Source organism: Leptodactylus fuscus, chromosome 5, assembly GCF_031893055.1.
Source record: "Leptodactylus fuscus isolate aLepFus1 chromosome 5, aLepFus1.hap2, whole genome shotgun sequence".
Lineage (NCBI taxonomy): Eukaryota > Metazoa > Chordata > Amphibia > Anura > Leptodactylidae > Leptodactylus > Leptodactylus fuscus.
The window spans coordinates 167,041,263-167,058,316 of NC_134269.1; positions in this window are offsets into that span (position 1 = coordinate 167,041,263).

Here is a 17,054-nt window from a genome sequence, read left to right on the forward strand (position 1 = left end):
CGCCAGAGTGCAGCGATTGGTTGCCATGACAGCTGGGAGCCTAGTGAAGGCTCCCAGCTTTGTCATTGCATTAGATCTATTACATGCTGCAAGAGGCAGCGTCTAATAGAAGTGAAGGCATTTTTCTATTCACTGCAATACAGTACAATAGACAATTCAAAGTGCAATACAGTAGGATTACAGTGAATAGTATGAGCAATCAGACCCCTAGGTTTCAAGGTCCCTAAGGGGTGTGATCATAAAAGGGGGGGGGGAGTTATTTAAAAGTCTAAAAAAAAAAAATACAAAGGTTCAAATCACCCCCTTTTCCCTAGAAGGGGGGGGGGGTTAACACCATCGGATTGTTCCCCAAATGGTTTTATTAAAAAAGAAATGGAAAAGCAAAAATGAAACTGGCTGTGCCCTTAAGGGGTCAAAGAGCTTTTTTGGGTCCTCTACAAACTTCGTCTGCTAAGCGCTGCAATAAGAACCGCCACAGTTTTTCCAGCAGCTTTGTTTGCTACTGGACACTACGTGGGGCTCACGTTGTGGAAACCTGCTTTTTTTTGTCACAGATTATGCTGCAGTTTTTTGAGCCAAAGCAAGAATGGCTACAAAAAGGAATAGGAAATACATATGAAGCTCTTGTACGTCTACATTTTGTTCAATCCTCTCCTGGCTTTGGCCCAAAAAACTGCAGCAAAAAATACAACAAAAAAGCTGCAACTCTGCAAATTGGGGACTCATACTTTAAGGATTGTAGTCCAGCTGAGTGAAGGTCACAGCACTCCTTTGTTGCTTCTTGTTTCGTCAAAACAGGACATGTAGGATATCATGCACACAACTATATTATGGCTTCATACGGTCTAAGATTTCTAAATCATAATGTGTCACACATAGTAGTCTTTGGGGCTCTACTGTACCTCTGTGTCTCCAATTTCATATGAAGATGATACATCTCCTTACAAGTAGTATGGCTAATGAAGAATATCCCCTTTAATATGATGGCACACAGACTTCCCATGGCAAGAGTTCTATTTGCATAATGTCTTATTCTTCTTTCTAGGATCTACTGTTAGCTTTGGCTTAAAGGGAGTCTGTTGCCAAAACCCAGCCCGCAGGTCAATAGGTTAGAGCGAACCTAAGGCATGTGTGCCAGAGAAGACACTCGGAGCCCTCTCTGTTGGCACGCACAAATGCACATGAAAACTGTCAGCGGCTTAAACAGACGGCAGAGTGTGACTTCTGCCCCGCGCAGGCGCGATGATGCAATTCATCATTACCTGCACTGTGAGGAAGACGCTACTTATCTGCTCTTTGTGGGAGTGCAGGTAATTTGCATATTCTACTGTATGGGTGCTTCAGGGGAATATAATATTATAGAATTATTAAAGAAATCTGTTTCCTTCTCCACTCACCGGGTTCTTTTTATGGAGTTTGTATGTAGCAGACTTATCCAGAACTTCAATTGGGTAGACCGCTGCAGTGTGAGCTCTTATTACACAAGACAACAAAAAAAAACATTGAAAACCTTTAATACGCCATATGCCAAATTTATTATATTCACTTGTAAAGTTGTTTTTATAGTTGGAGGTATTCTTTAAAGCCGCACTAGCGCCAGGTTCTCATGTTTTCTGTTTGTGCTCATTCTTTGCCCATCCTTCTTATAGAGAAACTGAATTTACGGCTAAAGCCCCATATAGCAAAATGTAGCTAAAAATCGCAGTGGAAATTTTTTTGCTGACTTTCTTCCTTTATTATACCTATGAGGAAACCGCCAGCATTTCCAAAGGTATAATTGACATGCTGTGGGCGTTTTTCACAACTCAGCTTTTTTTCCTGCAGTGTGTGGATGGGATTAACAAGAATTTCAGAGGTTTCCTCTGTGGACTTTCTGCTTCAACTATACCTATAGGGAAACTGCCATCGTTTCCATCTCCGCAGCTTGTGTTTTTATGCAATGTGTGGATGGAATTTGTGGAGTTTACACCACGTGGGGCCCCGGCCTAAGTGCTTTAACAAGAGGATGACAATGCAGATACAGCTCACCATTCAAATATCCATATCAATGTTCTCACCCATGTGACTTATTATATGGGAGATGGTTGGAATCTTACTGAATGCCTGTTAGGACAAAGTAGAGAACAGTAGTCATGGAGACACCTATATCTTCAAAAGAAAGGTATATAGAAAACTGGGATTTTTTTTTTATGAAGACTATTTGCAAAAATGCTTTGCCCTTTTTTCTTTAGATACCGTTCTGTTTAAAGTTCAAGCTTGTTAGTTCTTTTCTGACAGATCTGTATTGCTCCTTGGCAGCCAAAATAAGGCATTCTATCCGGAGAAAAAAGAAACACGACTGGAAACACCAACTGGGCCATCAGAAGTCAATTTAGATCGTAATGGATCTGTCACACATAGCACCAGATGATGACTGTAATATTTGTCAATATACCCAAAATTTAATATTTTGGTTTCTAAGCTAATTTTTTTTTAATCCAATGGCGACCGAGTGATTTTGTATCTAGGGGTTGGGTTATATATTCATTTTTGCTGCCACTACAAGAAATATTATGGATGTCTAATGGTTGCATGATATTTAAGGGAGTTTGTCACAAAGAAACTTGAAATCACACCAGCCAAAGACATTTATAGTCCAAGAAACTCCCCATTTCTTTAAAATAAAAAAGAAAAGAAATGTCATTGTAAGGCTAAGGACCCTTGCAGACGACTAGAGATGAGCGAATAGTATTCAAAACTGCTACCGGCGCTTAAGTCCTTGCTGTTCGCACGCTCCCATTCATTCCTATGGGAGCGAGTTATTCGAAACTATGTTTCAAATACTATTAGAATCAATTCTACAGATGACCACAGGCAAGATCAATGTACTATCCGTGTTTTTCCTGGATAGCACACTAACCCATTAATTTCTATGTGGACATGCACACGACCTTGATTTCTACTGATCAGTGTGCTGAGAGTCCATGGTGCATAATATAGAACAAGTCCTATTCTGTGTGCCGGCCGTTTTTTCCGGACAAGTTAGGGACATCCTTAGGTGTTTCCTGTGTGTGTTTGTTTTTTGGGGGTTTTTTATTGGTGGATCCGCAAACAAGGATCACACACTGTCCGTTTTTGCAGACGTACTTCACTAATGCTGAAGAAACACTGAAGTCACAATGAAGATAAAACGTCCACAAAAAAGGAACACTGATTACTAATTTGCTGACCGCAATATACACCAGGTTGTCTGCAACTAATCTAAAGCCTCCATGAAGTGAGCAGCAGTGGAAAAGCACAGCGCGGAAAAAAGTAACGGAAACACATTGTGGTTTTTTTTACAGAAAGTCCGCAGAGTCTTCCTCTGATGACCATCTGCTTTAAATACACCTATACCGAAATCGCCAGCGTTTCCATACGTATAATTGACATACTGCGATTCTCAAATTGAAGCATTTCTACTGCAGATTATTTTCTGCAATGTGTCCTTGGGATTAGTCAGAATCCCATCCACTTTACAGGGACATTTACACTTCGTGGAGCAATGTGAGTTGATTCTCACACGACCCAAAATTAGTCCGAACCAATGACTAACTGTTGTTTTATTACCATCTTACTATCCTTGTCAGACAGAAAGCTAAGAATATGGTATTATATTGACATATTTGGTTTGGTTACTAATGGCGTGTTTTCGTCTATCCCTTCATTAAAGCAATGAGTTCCTTTATTTTCAGTGCAGAACTTCACAAGCTGTCTGACTTCCTTAATGACAGAATAGTTCTATAAAGTCATTCCATTATAAGGAATAACTGCTTCATTTGACATATGGCTCCATTTGCAGGCTTTTTTATTTTGGTATAAAAGCCATTCTTTAGAGCATAAGATGAAAATATGTAAATGAAATCTGCATCAACATAAAAAAAACCAAAAAAACATAAATGATCATTTTTAACCTTTTTGTGGAAAGGGAAGAAAAAATGTTTTTGCTATTGTGTATCCAGCTAGACTTTGGGCAATATGCAGCAATATATTTTTCCTGCTTGTTAAACAAAAGGGCCATGGATTAAACGCTGCGAATTGTGCAAAGATTTTGTCTTAAATTTCTGGCTTAATATGCTAATAGATGGCATAAACAGACTAGACAGTCTAAAGCAGTGGTCTCCAACCTTTTTTCCACCAGAGACCAGTTTCAGCAAGACAATTTTTCTATGGCTCGGTGGGGGCGGGAAGGGGTGTGGTTGGGGGCGGGGAAGGGTGTGGTTGGGGCAGGGTTAAGCATTGGGTTGTAGATTAGAATCATGTACATATGAAAACACATGAGAAAGTGCAAACTGACAGACACTGCAGGTTATGAAGATGGATACTAATGACGGATATCACTTCTAATGCTGCTATTAGCTTCACTACAGCCTCACTACAGCTACATTACACATCACAGGGACATAATGTAGTTCCCCAAAGTTTGGTAGGCGAGTGCAGGGTGGAGCCAAGACCCGCTGCATGTCCTGCATAGTACTAGAATCCCGGACATACAGCGGGTCCTGTCTCAACCCCACACTTTGCTCACCTTATCCCGATGAGCAACAACCAAGCGTCAGTGTTGTAGAGCTCCTGCTGACTCCTCGCCGCCGGTACGCGGACCAGTGCAACATGCCCCGCAGCCTGGTACTGGTCCACAGACCAGCGGTTGTGGACCCCTGGTCTAAAGGAATCCCAGACTTCTCATCCCACATCAGCCACTGAAACTACAAAGAAGCTAGTCCATGCCCTGATAACTTCCTGCTTAGATTACTGTAACACTCTTCTCCATGTCCTCCCAGCAAATACTCTCGCTCCCCTCCAGTCCACATTAAACTGTACTGCTCATTTAACCCCTTCCCGCCAATGGCATTTTTTGATTTTTGTTTTTCGTTTTTGACTCCCCTCCTTCTAAACCCCATAACTTTTTTTATTTCTCCGCTCCCAGAGCCATATGAGGTCTTAATTTTTGCGGGACAAATTTTTCTTCATGATGCTACCATTAATTATTCTATATAATGTACTGGGAAGCAGGAAAAAAATTCAGAATGGGGTGGATTTGAAGAAAAAATGCATTTCTGTGACTTTCTTACGGGCTTTGGTTTTACGGCGTTCACTGTGCAGCCAAAATGACATGTCCCCTATATTCTGTGATTCGGTACGGTTCCAGGGATACCAAATTTATATGGTTTTATTTACATTTTGACCCCTAAAAAAAATTCCAAAACTGTGTTAAAAAATTTTTTTTCTAAAAGTCGCCATATTCCAACGGACGTAACTTTTTTATACGTAAGTGTACAGGGATGCATAGGGCATCTTTTTTTGCGGGGCCGGGTGTACTTTTTATTTCTACCATTTTCGGGAAATGTTATTGCTTTGATCACTTTTTATTCAAATTTTTATCAGAATCAAAACAGTGAAAAAACGGCGGTTTGGCACTTTCGACTATTTTTCCCGCTACGGCGTTTACCGAACAGGGAAAATATTTTTATAGATTTGTAGAGCGGGCGATTTCGGACGCGGGGATACCTAACATGTATGTGTTTCACAGTATTTAACTACTTTTATATGTGTTCTAGGGAAAGGGGGGTGATTTGAACTTTTAATATTTTTTATATTTTTTTTTTTACTTTTTTTTTAATTTTTTTTTTGCATTTATTAGACCCCCTAGGGGTGTTGAACCCCAGGAGGTCTGATCACTAATGCAATGCATTACAATGCTAATGCATTGCAAAAAAGCATCCTTTCTTTTGCAGGCTGCATAGACCAGCCTGCAAAAGAGAGGATTTGCAGACAAGCCTGGGAGCCTGTACAAGGCTCCCGGCTGTCATGGCAACGGGATGTCAGCCCTGGAGCATGCTCCAGGAGCCGGCGATCCCGGCCAAAATGGCGGCGCCCATGCGCTGCCGGGAAAATGGCGCCTCTGGCGCCTTTGACCGCGGCGCCGGAGGTGTTATTGCCTCCGATCGGTCCGGGGACCGATCGGAGGCATTAGACCTGGTTGTCTACTGCTTAAAGCAGTAGACACCTGGCGGCTATGGCGGCCGCCCGGCTCCCGGGCGGTTGCCATAGTTACAGACCCGACATGCGCCGTACTATTACGGCGCATGTCGGGAAGGGGTTAATACACCTATTCCTTGTTCATCAGTCTCTCCCCTCTGCCAGTCCCTCCACTGTCTACCTGGTACCTAGTGATTAGAGTTCAAAATACTAACGCTGATATACAAAGCCATCCACGACCTGTCCCCTCCATATATCTCTGACCTAATCTCCCGCTATCTGCCCACACTTAACCTCGGATCCTCCAAAGACCTCCTACTCCGCTCTACTCTCATCCGCTCCTCACACAGCCGTCTCCAAGATTTCTCTCGTGCATCCCACATACTCTGGAACTCATTACCAAGACGCACATAAGACTGACCCCCACAATCACAGGATTCAAGAAGGCCCTGAAGACTCACTTATTAAGGATGACCTAGAACCCTCATTAACACTACTGTCACCAAACCAGCATCTGAGCAGCTTCTCCCCTCATCTTCCGTCCCTATCCTCCTTCCCTCATAGATTGTAAGCTCTTGCGGGCATGGCCCTCTGTCCCATTGTGCCAGTTGGTCGCTGATAGACCGTGGCGAAAATACCAGCAGTGGAAAATGAAGAGGAATTCCCTCTTCATTTTCTGCCATGTGAACAGATCCTTAGTATTGTATTTGTTTTATATATTTTATGTACTGTATGTAAACCCTCAAATGTATAGTACCAAGGGCAACATGGTGGCTCAGTGGTTAGCACTGCAACCTTGCAGCGCTGGAGTCCTGGATTTGAATCCCGCCAGAAACAACATGTGCAAGGAGTTTGTATGTTCTCCCTGTTTTTGCATGGATTTCCTCCTATTCTACAAAGACATACTGATAGGGAAAAAAAGTACATTTTGATCCCTATATGGGGCTCACAATCTACAAAAAATTTTTTAAAAAAACTAAATGTACAGAAATAAACAATAATAATAAGGGGGAACAATGACATACAAAATCCCTCCCTTATATATAATGAGTCATCTCTTATAATAAACCTCTTATAGTAGCCCCTTCATGTATAACTGTTACACCTTATAAATACTTCAACCTTTCAATAGCCCCCCTTATATTTAATAGTTACTCCACTGCAAATATTAGCACCCCTTATAAATAAGTTTGCCCCTTCCCCCTTAGCAGGTAATCTCTTTCCCTTACCAGAAAACAATAAATCTTGTATTCCCCTTATAGAGCTCCCACAAGGAGTGGAGCAGCCAAAGACTCTTTCTGCAGTAGTGGCACAATGCAGTGATGTCATCCTGACACTTGCGCCGCATCATCCCTTGTGTTAGTCATCCCGTGAGTAGGTCTTCTATGGCAGAGCAGGGACTTTTCAGCTCCTGCTCTGTCCTAGGATTAAACTGTATTGGCGTTGATACAGCTAAAAGCCTGATGCTCAGGATCCTGTGGGCCCCTTTAGGGACAGGGGCCTGTGTGTTTGCCCATCCCCCCACACACACACCAGCCCAACTAACAAAAGCTCACTTTCCACTGAAAACCCATGCATGCTTGAGTCAACTAGGTGTTCATGTATATCAGAGGTTGGCATGAATAACCGTCGGCTGACAGCTATTGACCTTACTCATCCTGAATGTTAACAAATAAGAAAAGTTCTACTATTCGAACTGTGGCAGAATTCTATGTGCTACAGTTATTAATAGCTTTAGATGTTTTTTTATGACTCACTAGACACTTATGTAAAGTGTGTATTAAAGATACACGGTGAAGCAGATGTATAATATACACCAGATGTATTCATGGAATATGCCAGACTTTCAGTGCAAAAATGCTGAAAAGTGAGCAAACCTTGAGATGGTGCAAAGAAGAGAAAGGTGTCCACCAAGATATGCAAAATGTTTCATAAAGCATGGCACTGTGATAACTTCCTAAAAAGTACATCTTAAAGGGGTATTCATATGAAAGACAATTGTAGCATATGCACCTACCCTTATCCAGCTGCAAACTTGTTGAGAAGACATTTGTTTAGGCTGTACGGAAGAGAATGGGAGTTACAGAAACAATGTAACTCAGTGTTGTCTGCTGTTTCCATAACTCGCATTCACTTCTGAACCTGTGGATAGGCCCGAATATCTTTCATGGAAAAAACTTTTTGAAGCCCAGTCCACATGGTGCATAAAAGCAGCAAACTGATATATACCTTCAGCTTGTCATTCATTGGAGCAGGTTTTACCTACAGATTTCAGTGTTTCCAATGGAAAGGTTGAAGGCCACAGAGAAACCTGCAGGCGAACCACGGCAATTCCATGCAGAAATTTTACAGCATTGTACTGTGTGGGCCTGGCTTCGACAAATGTGTTTTATCGAAACGTAGCCACTATGGCTGTGTACTCTGCACATGGACTTTTTAATATGCCTTAAGTAAAACTAAATTACTTTTATGGGGACCTGCTGCTGTTCTCTGTACTTTGAAAAAATTAATAAAGTTTGAATTTAAAAAAAAAAAAAATTACTTTTATGGGATGTCCGTGTGGCACTGGATTTTTTCTTCTGTTGGGCTGTAAGAGACTACTGAGGCTCAGATTTACTACATTAGTTATGCCTAGAAACGAGCCTAAAACGTGCCTCAGTTTGGTCCATTTTTACCGCACAATGGTGCAGCTCAACTCCTCTGCAACGGCCTGTGAAAACTGGTGTGAGTTAGTGAGTTATGCCACATTTGGATTTGGATTAGATCTGTTTTTCAATCAAGTTTCCTTTTTAACAATAGGAGACTATAGGCAGCATATTCCACTATAAACCAACACAGTAGGGTATGTTGCAGCCTTTCATTAGAAATATATTTTGAGAGATTCTCCCAACATTTACTTCAATGTACGCTCAAAGTAAAATGTGAACATGAACAAATGTGAACATTTGATTTTTTTTTTACACTACAGATTGAACAGCGTCTCTCTCAGCCCATCTTATATAAATAATAGTTCACCCTAATAATAGCCTCCCTGTAGAAATAATATCCCTCTATAATAGTCCCCTTATAATAGCCCTCCTTATATTGAACAGTTTCCCACTTATATATAGTAGCCCACACTTTCATATAATAGTTCCTCCCTTATACACTCAGTGGCCAAAAGTCGCGGGAAGGCGTGTCCCAGTGCTGGTTGTGTCAGATATGACGCTCAAACAGTGTGACGCGATGTGGCCTATGGCCCTTGTTTCGCCAGGATATCTGAGCAGTCTGATGCAGGCAGGTGTCTCGTGAACATGGCAGCACGTTGCGAGTTAAGTGGCTTTGAACGTGGGATGATAATCGGTGCAAGACGCATGGGGCATTGCATTTTGGAGATTACCCGGGAATTTGGGTTTCCGAGGTCAACAGTGTTTCAGGTGGCCTGTAATATCGCAGAGACAACGTTGGCAGCTGCGTAAATCGGCGCACCGGTCGACCACGTGTGTTCGATGAACAGACCTCACCTCCGCAGAGTAATACAGGCGTTTGACTGTCTACTGAAGGTCAAATTGCTGCTGATTTGAATGTGGGGCGCCAGGACCCCATTTCCACCAGGACTGTAAGCTGAGAACTGCACTGCATAGGCTTCAATAGTCGACACCCAGCCCATATCCCTTTGCTGACACCACAACACAGAGCTGGAAGACTGGCATGGGCTCGTGACCATCATCATTGGACCATGGAACAGTGGCGGCATGTGGCATGGTCTGATGGATCACAATTCCAGTTGTACAGAGCCGATGGGCGTGTGAGAGTGTGGTGTATGTCTCATGAAGCCATGGATCATGCATGCCAACAGGGACGTGCCCGGCGTGAGGTGGCTCTGTGATGGTCTGGGCCGTGTTCACATGGTCGCATTTGGGCCCCATTGTCCAGGTACAGGGATCAATGACCGGTGCTCAATACGTGCAACTTATGGCAGATCATCTGCACCCTTTTCTGGTGTTGGAGTTCCCTGATGGGGATGCTGTGTACCAACAGGACAATGCAACATGTCCTCACTTGTTGGTGGCACGGGCTAGCTTAATGAACACACCAGTGACCTCACGACCCTCGACTGGCCTGCCCATTCGCCCGACATCAACCTCATAGAGCATTTATGGGATGCTGTAGATACCAGTCTCAGCTCCATGGACCAAGCATCAACTACACAGGACTGCAGTGCAGACTGTGTGGATCACTGCATAGGCGTTACAATAGGTTTATTATCATTTACGTCATTTTATTGACTTAAATGATCCCTGAAATCTAGAAGATCTCCATGTGCAGGCACAAGGCCTAGTGGAGGGTTTGCCTGATATATGAAGAGTCCTGCACCCTTCCAGCAGGGGATATGAAGGCTGGCATTAAGTACACCAGTCTTCATAAACCTCCTCCATACTCCCTTTTTTTCTTTTTCTTTTTAATGTAGATTATGAGCCCCCATATTGGGGTCACAATGTACATATTTTGTTCCTATCAGTATGTCTTTGTAGAATGGGAGGAAATCCACGCAAACACGGGGAGAACATACAAACTCCTTGCAGATGTTGTTCCTGGTGGGATTCAAACCCAGGACTCCAGCGCTGCAAGGCTTCAGTGCTAATCACTGAAACACCATGTTGCCCCATACTCATACTCCCTTTTTTTTCATGCCTCGGGCATACTGCTGTATGTGATACCGGTCCACTGTCCTCTTCATCTGTAATGTTCTCTTCAATCTGTCAAGTGACAGAAGACGGCTCAGGTTAAGATTCTACACCAATTGTGACATCATGTGATGTCATGTACTATATTATGTCATGTAGTGTCTACAATGCAGAAGAGATCCACACCATAAAACCATCATGTGCATGATCACCATTACCAATTAATAACTATAACTGTATCATAGTGCAATATGTAAGAGCCATGATATATCATAATACACATTTAAAGGGACCTGTTTTGCTGTAATACATATCACCCACTGCTCTATGTGTTAAAGGAAACACAAGATTTCACCAATAATTGCAAGTCCACAGTCACCTCCTGATCTAACATGAACAAGAGAGGCTGACGACAGAGAGCAATAGCATTTAGTAGTAGTATTTATTGGGTTTATGTTACAGGATGATGTGTTTTGGCCACAGTATGGGAAAAGCTATGCAACTTTGTCATCTTCTAAAGTTGTTTCAACTGGACCACCTGTGTCTATATGACCTATAAAAGCATATGGATGCATTAAGGGGCTCACCCGTGCACCTTCTCTGTTAGCCAAAGGAGAGAGCTGTTGTAAAGAGCAGATTGTGCTTTGGAAAACTTAGAGCAACAGTGTATTATATATGTCACCCAATTTGAAAGATGGCCGTGTAATACCTTGTGTGTCCTGGTGAGGACGCAGTTTTCCCCAGTGATAACAAATGATAACAGGGGGTATGAGCTGCCAGACCTGTAACCATCAGTTTACAGCCAGTGAAACCTCATTTAGAGCATTGATTGTCCAAATGGGACATCCTCTGTAGGTCTCACATATGGCATGTTTTGTGCTGTTAAGAGGGGCTAAAAACCCAGAGCCCATAGGTTCATGTTGTCCATAGAATCAGGTTGAAGAACATTTCTTAGAAATGTCTTTTCTATAATGAATTGTTCTGACGATCAGAGTAAGAAATACATTGCACAGGGCATCTTACTGAGATTATGAGGAAGTTAAAGGGGCTCTATCATTGGGAAAAGTCATTTTTAGCTAAGCTGGCTGAAAATGACGTACAAGTTTGTGGCGTCCTCCATCGGTAATGCTGGAATTCAATATGGTGTTGGCCCATCCTTAGCCTTGATGACAGCTTCCACTCTCGCAGACATACCTTCAATCAGGTGCTGGAAGGTTTCTTGGGGAATGGCAGTCCATTCTTCACGGAGTGCTGCACTGAGGAGAGGTATCAATGTAGGTCGGTGAGGCCTGGCACCAAGTCAGAGTTCCAAAACATCCCAAAGGTGTTCTATAGGATTCAAGTCAGGACTCTGTGCAGGCCAGTCCATTACAGAGATGTTATTGTCGTGTAACCACTCCGCCACAGGCCGTGCAGTATGAACAGGTGCTCGATCGTGTTGAAAGATGCAATCGCCATCCCCGAATTGCTCTTCAACAGTGGGAAGCAAGAAGGTGTTTAAAACCTCAATGTAGGCCTGTGCTGTGTTAGTGCCACGCAAAACAACAAGGGGTGCAAGCCCCCTCCATGAAAAACACGACCACACCATAACACCACCGCCTCCGAATTTTACTGTTGGCACTACATACACTGACAGATGACGTTCACCGGGCATTCGCCATACCCAAACCCTGCCATCAGATTGCCACATTGTGCACCATGATTTGTCACTCCACACAACATTTTTCCACTGTTCAATTGTCCAATGTTTACACTCCTTATACCAAGGTGTCGTTTGGCATTGACCTGCGTGATGTGTGGCACCCAATCATCTGACCACGTTTGAAGTCCGTGAGCTCTGCGGAGCGCCCCATTCTGCTCTCTCATGATGTCTAATGTCTACTGAGGTCGCTGGTATAGAGTACCTGGCAGTAGGTGGCAACACAATGCAGCTAATATGAAATACGTATGTTTTTGGGGGTGTCTGGATACTTTTGATCACATAGTGTACTTTCATAGGCTTTAGAAAGGCTATTCCACTGTATGTAAATCGCCTCAGTTGGTTTTGAATGAGCCCGTTTTTCTTCATATGCTAATTAGCCTTCTCTGTGCACCCTGGAAGTGTCTGTGAGCACCGTCTTCTATTCTCTATGTGTATGAGAGCAGAGAGTCTGCTGTGCTGAGGACTCATCTCTCTGCTCTTACACACATAGCAGAGAATAGCAGACAGTGCTCGATGAGACTTCCGGAGTGCACGGTGGAGGCTAATTAGCATATGACTTATTCAAAAACTACTGAGACGATTTACATACATAAGGTATGTGTGGAATAGTCTTTCTAAAGGTTATGCAACTATGTTCTTAGCTAAAAATGACTTTTCCCAATGATAGAGCCCTTTTAATGGTCAAGCCTAAACTTCATCCCCTCCAGCTATATGTTGTGTGAACAAGGCCTTATCATAGAGTACAGTGCTACATACCTGGACATACTGTACTGTCCAAGTCTTTTTTTTTTTTTTTTTTTTTAATGTAGATTGTGAGCCTCATATAGGGTCACAATGTACATTTTTTCCCTATCAGTATGTCTTTGTAGTATAGGAGGAAATCCACGCAAACACAGGGAGAACATACAAACTCCTTGCAGATGTTGTACCTGGTGGTATTCAAACCCAAAACTCCAGCGCTGCAAGACTGCAGTGCTAACCACTAAGTCACCGTCTTGCCCCACTGTACTGTCCAAGTTGATAATCTCAAGTGACACAAGATGGCTGAGGTTAGAACTGTACACATTCTACACCAATTGTGATGTCACGTGTCTATGATGTTATGTGCCCTGTTATGATGTGCAGTGCTCCCAAGACAGCAGAGATCCACACCATAAACCCATAATGTAACCTATGTGTGTCTGTGCATGTGTGATCGAGAAGATGGAACCCAGGGAGGGAGGATACACAGGTTGGCAAAAATCTACACCTAAATGTCATCTTGGCCTCCAAGTATGTCTAGAGTACATACAAATAAACTTTGCAGTTTCTTAACTAATCTACCCATTATATTATACTGATACAAAGCCTAGTTAAGATTCTGTATGATGAGTATGTGTATGAAGTAAAATGAATGTTCTGTGCTATGCCAGGGTAACCTGGGGGCCCACCTGACTCAGGGGTTGGCCAATGGGTTCAGCTCTTCACCTGTGGGGCAGTCCGAGCCTGTATATATTTGAGATAATGGGACAGCCCCCACTACATTGTGAGCATTGTGCCTGTTTCTATATATGTCTCCTGTTTCGTATTCTGTTATACGGCCACAAGAGGTCGCTGTTTGTTAAAGCCATATTGAAAAAGCTATAGTTTATCTGTGAATTATGTACCAGGGACCCCAGATTTCAGTGTGGGGTAGCCATCTTGGAGAGCAAGACCTGAGATCTGAGAGAGTTAAAACACTGAAAGAAGGAATTCAGCATCATCCACAGGCAGGAGTGTTCCCGAGGGATTGCTGCCCGAGAGTCCGCTGAGGATGCAAGTGACAGCTCTTTGCAGTACCGCACATTTGTCTGGAGAAGCTCCTCATCTGTCCGGACTTCTTGGCTGATCGTACAGGGCACACTCATGGTCGTTAAGACAACTATGGCCCACTACGCCATCACAGTGGGTACCCAAGCACACACCTCACCACTTCTTGGTGCCAAACTATTTGGAATGGAGTTTGGGCTTGTAGTTAGATTAGACAGGTTTTGGATTGTCTGGCCATACCTCAGCAATAGCTACGCAACGGATGGCATGCCCTTTTTAAGCCTGTTCAGTAAGAAGCTTCTGAAGAACACTATTCCAGCTATCTAGCCCCTCTTCTTTTTCAAGGTCATATTTTCTCTGTTATGTTGGGTTTGGAGGGTGAATAGAATCAGTACTTGTTAAGCTTGTAAGTTGTTGTGTTGTTCCCGTATCACACTCCCTTTTCATTGTTCTTGCCAGGCCTCAGCGTTGTTGTCCGCAACGTGTGACATCATCTAAAGGCCAGAAGATGATGCTGGGCACCTAGGAGAGGTGTGTAAAAATGTTTGTTATTTTTACTGACCTTCTCTGAGCAGGCTCCTATTGGAAATGGGCGCTGTGGGACATGACGCTGGGTTCCTTTCTGTTATCGATGTGACTGGGCCTGACTCCGGGATCCAGAGTCATCAATTTCCAGATCCCATGAGACCCCTTTGGGGGATGGGAACCCTGCTATCTGTTCCCCTGTAACGCTGTACCTGTGCCCACCTACTGCTCTTTCAATGATTTTAATGCATGGAGATTAAAAGTTACATTTTAAGTTTTTTCTTCTGGTGCTGGAATATACAACGTTTGGATATCCAAGGCCCACGAAAGACAAGTGCTTTGGGTCTTGCTTCATAGCCCTTCCTGATATCTTCCCGTGTGCCCTGATTTGATAACGCCAACCTTTCCAATGTTATGCACTCCCCACTGAAGTTGTATGCATGTACCACATACTGTACCTTAGGCCATATAGTCTATATTATTCCTGAGACTGGAAGTGTATTATACAAGTAAGATGTGTACATGAGGTAATTATATTACATGGTGTCAATCAATAATAGGATGTACTATATCTTATATCACCTAAAAGAAATAATAAGGAGATCATGTAGAAGAAAATAAGCTATTGTTCCAAACATAATCTGCTAATGACTGAATAAACACAACCAGTTAGTTGCATTAGATTAGTAGCTGTTTGTCTAAGATCGGTATCATAAATCCATTATCTTGTATTTAATTATTCTGTTGGATCAGCATGTAACCACAATGATACTATTTAATAGACTTTGTATTAATACAGTTTGTTTATTAAATATTTATTTCTCACACTAAATGAAAATCACAAACAGTACCTCTGTCTTTATGGCATATACTTAAAATTACACAGCACAATATTGATGATGCTTGACTTTCCATACCTTCACCCAGCATAAGGAAGGTATGGATATGTACATTTATAGTCAATGGAGGATTAAGGCGCCATGTACATGGAGGCATCCGGACAAGGAAATGATTGTAGGAGTCCCTGCCTCTCCGCAGCTATACTGTTCCATACTACATATGTACAGTATGGGAAAGTAAAGCCATGGTGAAGCATTCTGTGATCACCAATTCAGTGCACTGCACCAGCATCCTGGCGCGGCTAGCCATTTTTTGGTCCGGAATCTGAGGCGGCCTCCGCATCAAATTCCCGACCAAAAAACCCCGTCTGAACCCGGCCTAAAGAGTGTGAACAGGAAGACTTGTATGAAGGACTGTTCAGAGGATAAAATAGTATTTACTAGCTTAGTAAGATCTATTAAATACTCCATATAGGATTTGAAGAGTTCTAGCTGACACAGCTTTGCTCTAATCCTTGGGCTACGTCTGCTATTGCAGTTTATTGCTATTCAAGTGATCTATTCAGACTTTGTAGTCTAGCCATTAAGGGATGTTTTTTAAGGGCCATTTTATGTTGGTTTTGTATGATCACCAATGTAGCTAAAACATCAGCTAACATGATCAATAGTTAAAGGGATTCAATCATTAGAATCCCTTTTTGAGGTAATACTACGTCAGAATAGCCTTAAGAAAGGCTATTCTTCCCCTACCTTTATAATTCTGCCCCGCGCCGCAGTTCCATTGATATTCCATTTTCCCCGTATGCAAATGAGCCTCCAGACTGCAGAGGGGGTGTTCCCCTTGCCCTTCCTGAAGACTCTCCAAGAATGCCTCCATCTTCTTCAGCCATGCCTCTCTGCCACGTCTTCCGTGTTGTTATCGCTTGGCCGAGCCTGCCTTCGGGATGGAAATCCCACACATGGTCAGTCGGCTCTGCCATTGGGCTTTGGGCAGAGTCGACTGTGCATGTCTGTTCGGCTATTTTACTGTGACAGCTTAGATGAGCGTATTGTTCCTGTGCTATCTGGAGATTTATTTGCATACGGGGAAAAAACAGAATATCAACAGAATGGCAGCGCGGAGCAGAATTATAATGGTAGGGGATGAATAGTCTTTCTTAAAGGGGTTATCCCATGAAAGGCATCTTATCTATACTGCTAGTTTATGTGGATTTAAGACTTTTCCTAAATGCATTTCTTTATCAAAACTGCTTTGTTTGGCCGCTATCTTAATTTATTCACTTCATTGTTGACACTGTGTTTCTATACCCACTGGGCTTATCTGCTCATTTCCCAAGTGACTAGCTGCCTGCTCTCAGGTGGGAGAGGGAGGGGCTGACAAGCAACGGAGCTCCTCAGATAGGGGAGGGGGGAGGTGAGAGCTCCGGGTTACTGTGCTGTCTATCTTCAGCTTTTCTTTTATTTAATTGAATTTGGCTGATAAGGGCTGAGATAAGGAGTCCGTTACCTCTGTATGTGATGCAAGCTGACTCAAAT